Source organism: Phoenix dactylifera, chromosome 1 (assembly GCF_051530095.1).
Source record: "Phoenix dactylifera cultivar Ajwa chromosome 1, Ajwa_hap1_PhDact_Kaust_v1.1, whole genome shotgun sequence".
Taxonomy (NCBI): Eukaryota; Viridiplantae; Streptophyta; class Magnoliopsida; order Arecales; family Arecaceae; genus Phoenix; species Phoenix dactylifera.
Genome location: NC_143190.1, coordinates 64464995 through 64472559, shown reverse-complemented (window position 1 = coordinate 64472559; position 7565 = coordinate 64464995). Strand labels below are relative to the sequence as shown.

At 50.6% G+C, this 7565-nt stretch overlaps 1 pseudogene; it reads right to left on the bottom strand.

Annotated features, from left to right (window-relative positions):
* Positions 1–2442: 2442 nt before the first annotated feature.
* LOC149768829 (riboflavin synthase pseudogene) lies at positions 2443–4330 on the bottom strand (annotated as a pseudogene).
* Positions 4331–7565: the final 3235 nt, after the last annotated feature.

Genomic DNA, 7565 nt, shown 5'->3' with positions numbered 1-7565 from the left:
AAAAAAGCTTTTAAAAATAACTTTGATTGTTCGAACACCTGAATTCCATATGCTTTGGCATTTTAAACCGGCTCTAATACGACGCACCGCCAGTCTCTTTCAGTCAATGTTCTTGGAAGGTATGCTATCCCATATAGCTCAGTGCTATGGCAAGTTTCATTCAAGGCCAACTAACTCAGACATGAATTTAATGTTCAACAGTCGAAACACATGAAGAAATACCTTTGGAAGAGACTGCCTACATGAAGAACCAGTGACAAAAAATACCAAGCTTTATGATGAAAGGAACATCTCGAACGAGCACATTCTTTGTGTCTCTTTTCACCAATCAACTTTTCTTCTTCTGTTGACACTATTTCTCTCTAAATTATCTTCAGAAGTAGGATATAACATAGGTAACCCTGAACTTATGGGCTTCTTTATATCATTTGCAGTTGCATCAAGATCATAAACCTTTTAGACTCGAGTTCCACTTGTGCGAGCTCACAAAACCCTCATCCTATGCCTGAGACACTTAAAGCTGGTCAGGGTACTGTATGCGAACAATCAGCACTCACTAACACCAAACCATATTGCACTGTTAAACATAATTTATTATGATTTCATCTACACAAACACCTTGTTACTATGACCCCTTTTCCTCGTAGAAATGCTATCTACAATCAGTATGAAGTCCAAGAATTTCACAAAGAGAAAGAAAAAATGCTTTCCTTTTCCCTAGCACGATCAAATATTCCTTTGAATTTTATAGTTCCCACCTCTTGGTATCAGACTAATGAAAAGAAACCATGGCAATGCATGCACACCTGCTCATTACAACAGTTACAAGCTGGTTGGTGTAGGCTCACCTATTACTACTACAATAGCTACAACTTAGGAGTATAAAGCCTTAAAAAGCTATGGTTCTGCTTATGAGGAAAGTTTGCAGATCAGTAAGTTCCTAATTGAATAAAATACTTAAATTTTAACGTACCCAAAAAGCTCATTTGACAGCTAAAAAGTGCAGGAAAAATGAACTTGTGAAATGACTTCGCAATTAATATGCAAGTGGCTCAAGGGCCTTGAATGTTCTAACCCATCAAACAGGATTAATTGTAAATACTCCTCCTACTTCGAAACAAACCAAAAGAAAATATAGGAGAATAAAAAGAAAATAAAGAGTCAACTCTCTCCTTATTATGCAACATGCCTCCCCTGTTGCAGGTACAGAGATGAAAACTAGAAGATCCATATACCTAAATTGTCACTGCTCAGAGGTGTTAAGGAAATTGTAAAACAATCCAAATCAGTCCTTTACCCGAGTCAAACATCCATCATATTACAAAAGTCTTTTGCAAACGCTCAACAGAGCATGAATTCCTGCACTAACGCATGCAATGCTGATTGCTTGCATAACAAACAGGTAAACATGTCTGTCATCATCTCAGACATACAAATAAGCCATAAGCAAACTCAGCAAATGAGAAGAAAGGACTTCGTGATTATCATAAATTCACATAAATGTTATAATCCTCCAATGCACACCATACCGGTGCCCAACTGGTACACCCCATACCGAGTGTCGATATGGTACATACCTTGGAACAGATGCTCGATATTGGGGGCGTATCGAGTCTTGATACCCTACCAGCATGGAAGAGCATGCCCTGTACAGGGTGATACGATCCGAGATTGCAAATCTTGTAATCCTTTGAACAATCAAACTCCCTCACTTGCCTGATAACAGTAACAATAATGGAATTCCATGTCCCAGTCCCTATGTCCTTGGCCATTAGATGGTGCTAAACCTCAAAGGGGGAATCCAGGGAAGACAGTAAGGAAAAATACATTCCCGAATTTCATCAATTTATCACATAAAGAAACATATCAAGTCCCCTATTCTTCAAGACATGAATCACGCTCCATACAGCCACACTTATTATTTATACATAGGCATGTACATATATACATGCATGCATGTATGCATAAACCTAGATTCAAGATACAAGCCCTGGATCAATTGGATCTTTCACCAAACACCAATTCTAGGCATTGAGAAAATATATACTATACAGAAAATAAAGCTTCTTCCTTTTACCAACCGCTATTCAGGAAGATGGTCAAGGTATGAGTAAGCACTAGAGGAAGCCAACTAGCTTACTAGAAGAACCCGACTACCCATCATCAAGCTTAGAAATAGGAAATTTTAGATTTGGAAAAAAAAGGTAGAAGGAAGGGTACATGATTTGGTGGGTAAGAAGTGAAGGAGAGAAAAGGAAAGAATGAAGAAAAGGGTTACAGATAACAATTGAAGCATAATCAAGTAACATCATGCGACAATTTCCAGTTGGATTGTAGCTAATACAATTGCTGCCCAACTTTAAACTGTGTAATGGAAGAAACATGTGTGCAAAACGAAGTGGTTTTCATGACCAACTACAATCCTTATCCGAATCTTTCTTATTAAAGGTTTTTGAGAAACATAAAAAATGAGATGAGTTCACATCTTCTCCACTACAAAGCACACAAAAGCTATTCACATTCATTTTGCTTCTAGGAGTATTATTATTGAATCTATCCTAACGCGGCAGGGACCAAAACAAAGCCCAATTTTTTTTAAAAAAAGATTTTCTCTATATCTTACGGAAAGACAAACCATAATATCTGAATCTGCATCGGTCCAACTTCATTTCTTGCACAAGGCTCAATATTCCAGTTTTCATAATCGTAAGACATCTAAAGACCATACAATCTTTAATCAAAGTTCAAGGCTTTTCTAACGAAATGATATTCAACAAAACATACATTTTACATATAATTTCAGAAGTCATAATAAAATAAAGATAAAATATATAGAATTTGAATTATTATAAAACATAATATAACAAACCATATTAACATTCAGGGCGGCAAATTGGATCGCCTCATTTGCTGCTTATCATTCAAGAGAGTTCCTGTGGACATGGTCCAATACCGCGCTTCCACCTGTATGCTACTTTATTTCTCTTGACTCTGCTGGTTACACTTACACTAGATTGTTGTGAGCAACCGTTGTACAAAAAAAAAGAGAATGACATTCAATTTTTTTTAAAAAAATGAAAGTAGATAAGTTGCAAAACCCTGATAGATATGCAACTGGATGTGAACCGAAAATTAATACCAAAATGCCGAATATGAGAATCAAACATTCTACAGAGAAAAATAAACATGAAATTTCATTCTAAACACAGCTATGCAGATCATCCAACCAAAAGCCAAGAAGACTGCTATATTTAGTACTTAAATATCAAGATAAACTACGATCCACATTGTAGATCACGATCAAAAAATTATGTCTGTGAATTTGAGGGTTGCTACATGGATCTTGTCATTAGTTTCGGTTGACTTTTTTTTTCTAAATAAAAGATACTTGAGATCATCTGATCGTATTATCTAAAATTTGTCAAACCAAATGAGGTAAAACCTTTTTTTACCTGTGCAGAAAACTAATAGAATGTGTGTAAAAGAAAATAATATTGGTTAATATATGCTGATACAGGATCATGCTAAAAAAAAAATATTATTGGTTAATATACATGATTTCTAAAATTAGTCTAATAAAATCACGATAACAAAAAAATAATAAAAGCCCATAAAAAAACTATACCAATAAAAAAAATATTATGAAGTAATATAAATTATTACGTGATTTCTAGAATTATGCTGGACCCCAAGTTTATCTCATCCCACTTTCTTCGTAGGTTTCACAATCTTCTACTGGGTATAGCCCACCAGCATAAAATCGAAGCATTTCTCCTCCGCGTAAACGCCGACCACCGTTAGGCTCGTCCCGTCCGCCTCGATAAATCCCTTGGGCACCACGAGCTAGAGCAGCCTCGGCGGCGCCCTTACCTTCACCCAGAGAGAGTCGCCCTCGGATTCCGGCGACACGATCTGGCCGGTCCCCTCGACGTGGCCCTGGACGAAGTGCCCGCCCGTCCTCGAGGTCGGCAGGAGGGACCGCTCCAGATCGACCCGCGAGCCGGAGATGAGATCGCCGAGATTGGTCCTGCGGAAGGTCTCCGGCGAGAGGCCGAAAGTGAAGTTGGAGGCACCGAGATCGAAGTCGGAGACAGTGAGGCAGGTGCCGTTGACGACGATATGGTGTCGCCGAAATGGACGCTGCCGAGGACGGTTTTTGCGGCGATTCTCATCTCAAAGCCGCCGCATGGGAGGGCCCTAGGTGCTGAACCTGACCCATATCTTTGACGATGCTGGTGAAGAGGGACTTGACGGTGGCGCCGCTGGATTTTGGAGGTCTGGAGGTCCTGACGAAGAGGCAGAGATAGGGTTTGAGAGGGAAGGGATTGAATACAATATCGTTTTAAGGGAGATTGAGAGGGAGTTGGAGATGGAGATGGAGGTGGGGTGGGAGAAGAAGGTTTCGGAGGTACTGGGAGGAGAGAGTTTGGGGGTGTTGAGGAGGGAAAAGGAGATCAGTGTGCGGACCGTTGCCATTCTTCCGCGTGTTGGAAGAGAGAGCGTGTTCCCAGTTCCCACCCCTCTCGGGAATTTTAACGAGCGGATGGCAGACGACTAAGACCCGATTTCCGCAGTACATATCTCGGAGAAGCCTGTATTTTTTGGGTAACAAGAAGGCTAATTGTAGTGCTGCCTTCATGGGTTCGATGCATCAGGTGAAAGGACGACGGAACAGTGCTCTGGGGAAACTTCCAACGGCTAGTTTCCTGCCGGAGAACTCCCCGTCGGTGTCAACGCCGGCCTAGGCGAAGTGGTTTCCGGCGTCGCGGGAGGCCGGTCGTCCATCCGGGTGGCGGGACTTGCGACGGGATCTGCTAACAGCTCGACGGGACAGCGTCTACTTACCGTCTTCTTCCTTGCAGGGCGCCCATGGATCGGAGGGAGAAGCAGTCGACCGGGACGGCAACGGAAGGAGCGGCGAGAGGCAGTGGTAAGAGTTCTGGAGCCTGGACGAGGCCGGGGCCGTGGGTGACTCAATGGCCCACGGCCGCGGAGATCGAGCGGCTGAGCCGCTGTTTTCCGGAGGTGCTGCATCCTCCGGAGGAGCCGATCGCGGCGGCGCGGCACGAATGGGAAGGGCGGGCAGCGGTGGTCCGGAGCTTCGGACGCCGTGTCCCAGCCGAGTGGGTGGCGAAGGAGGTCGCCGCCCGGACTAAGCTGACAGAGGTGGTGGCCGTCCCGCTTGCGGACGGCTACCTCGCCCTGAGGTTCCGGTCGACGGAGGACCGGGACCGGGCGCTGAGCCAGGGCCCGTGGGTGGTGGCTGGGCAATTGCTCGCCATGACCCCATGGGTGCCGGACTTCGAACCCGGTGAAGAGGCCGTGCAGACGGCAACGGTGTGGCTCCGGTTGCCTCGCCTGCCGCCGGAATATTGGTCGACGTCGACTATTTTCTGCATAGCTGCTCGGGCGGGCCGGCCGGTTGCTCTGGATAGCTTCACCAAACAGAGGCAGGCGATGGGCTTCGCTTGGGTCAGGGTGGTGGTTGACACCACCAAACCTCTGCTGCCGGGAGTGTTGATCCAGGGGAAGACGAAGGTGCGATGGCAGCCCTTCGTCTTCGAAAATGCCCCGGTGTGCTCCCGGTGTGGGCGTTTGGGCCACCAGGCAGCGGCCTGCCGCTCGCCGGCGACTGCTAGCGCTGAGGGGAGCTCCGGTTCGGCTACGGCTTCGGCTTCGGCGGCTGCGGTGGACCCGGGGGGCGGGTCTGCCCAGCCAGCTCCGGGCGTCGGGGTGAGCGCACAGGGACCGATCTACGGTCCCTGGATGGTGGCGACTCGGCAACGAGCCTCGCGGGAGGATCGGCCGCCGCGGCCGGGGAAGACGACCGAGGCGCACCAGGGGCCCGAGTTGCCCTCGACCCGGCCGCTGTCCCCGGCGCCTCGACCGACTACGCCGGCGTCCCCGGTGGACACCGAGGGCTGGCAGAAGCCGGCGAAGGTGGCTCGCCGCCGGTCCCCACTAGCCGTTGGGGGGGATGGCCACCGGGATACCTCCCTCGGCCCCTTCCTGGTGGACTCGGCCGACGACCTCTTGGCCGAGTCGGGGGACCCGGGGCCGAGCCGACGACTCGGCAAGGCTCCGATCAGGGCCGATCCCGAGCCCAGCCGAGCTGCCGCAGGCCGGGCCAAAACCCAGAAGCGGCCCAGGCCGCAGGCGGGCCTTGGCCCATCGGGGGGTACCGGGCGAGAGGCCCAGCTGGCCCTTGTTCCTGTGGGCCGAGGGAACCCAACCGGGCCCACCCAGCGCGACCGGGCCCACGGGGCCGGGCGCCGGGGTCGTAGGCCGGTGGGGGCGGGCCGGGGCGCGATCCGCGACGCGGGCGCGGCCCATGCTACCGGCGCAGCCCGAGCTGTTGGCGCGCTCTGCGCCAGCAGCGCGCCGGAGCTGGGGGACGAGCGGGGCGCGCTGAAAGCGCCCGGTGACGCGGTCGTGCGGGCCCACGAATTGCTGGGCCCGTGCGATGATGCGCGCGGCCAAGGGGCCGCGCGGCCTGCTGAGGATTCGCGGGAGCTGGGCCCTCAGGCCCAGCCCGCGGTTGGTTCCTTGGGCCACATTTCTTCGGGCCCACAGGCCCACTCACATACGGGCCTGGGGGGTCGGTCTGGACTAGCGTGGCAGGGCCCGAGCGAGGAACCAGCCGGGCCTTTCCGGTTTAGGCGTCCTCATCAGGGAGCAGCTTCGGAGCCGGGTCCCCCCGCACACGGCGATCACGCTTCTCTCACTTTGGGTGTGACGAGTGGGGTTCTGCCTGGGGACGTGCGGGCGGGCACTGACCATGATGGAGTCTTTCGATTTGGCCCTTGGCCTCCGGCTGGAGATGAGCAGCGGGAGGATGCGCCCAGTGGGAGCGAGGCCAGGGACCACATCGTGCCGCCTTCGCAGGGGGGTCAGGCCGCACCGATGGTGACGGGAGAGGACACTGACCACACGACTGCTGTGCAGCGCATTAGGGCGGCAGTCATGCAGGTCGCACCTGCTGAGCAGCGGGAGGGCCCAGGTAGCACGCTTGAGGCTGGCCCCGCAGCCCAGGGGGAGGATGGGTCAGAGGCCGACTACGTGGACAATGATCCATGAGGATCCTAGCCTGGAATTGTAGGGGGGCGGCCAAGCCATCCTTCATGTCATCCTTCAAACGGTTAGTGCAAGTTCATTGTCCGGAGATCTGCTTCATTAGCGAGACCCGGCTATCTGATGAGGGGCTTGTACGTTTGAGACGGCGCTTGGGGAGGGACTGGGAGTCATACGCAGTCGATTCCCGAGGGCTGTCGGGAGGTATCCTGCTACTGTGGAGGCGAGGGGTGGCGACCTTTGATGTCTTCCACAACTGCCCCCAGCAGGTAGTTATGGTCGCTTCGGCGCCGGATGTTGCCCCATGGGTTTTGTGTGGGGTGTACGCGAGCACGGATTATAGGGTCAGGAGAGTCCTCTGGCAGGAGATCGCCAGCCTTACCGCCCAGGGTGTCCCGACAGTTGTAGTTGGTGACTTTAATTGCATATTGAGCTCGAGCGACAAAAGGGGCGGGGCAGCCTTTATGGATAGAGCGGACAGGAGGGAGTTTCGC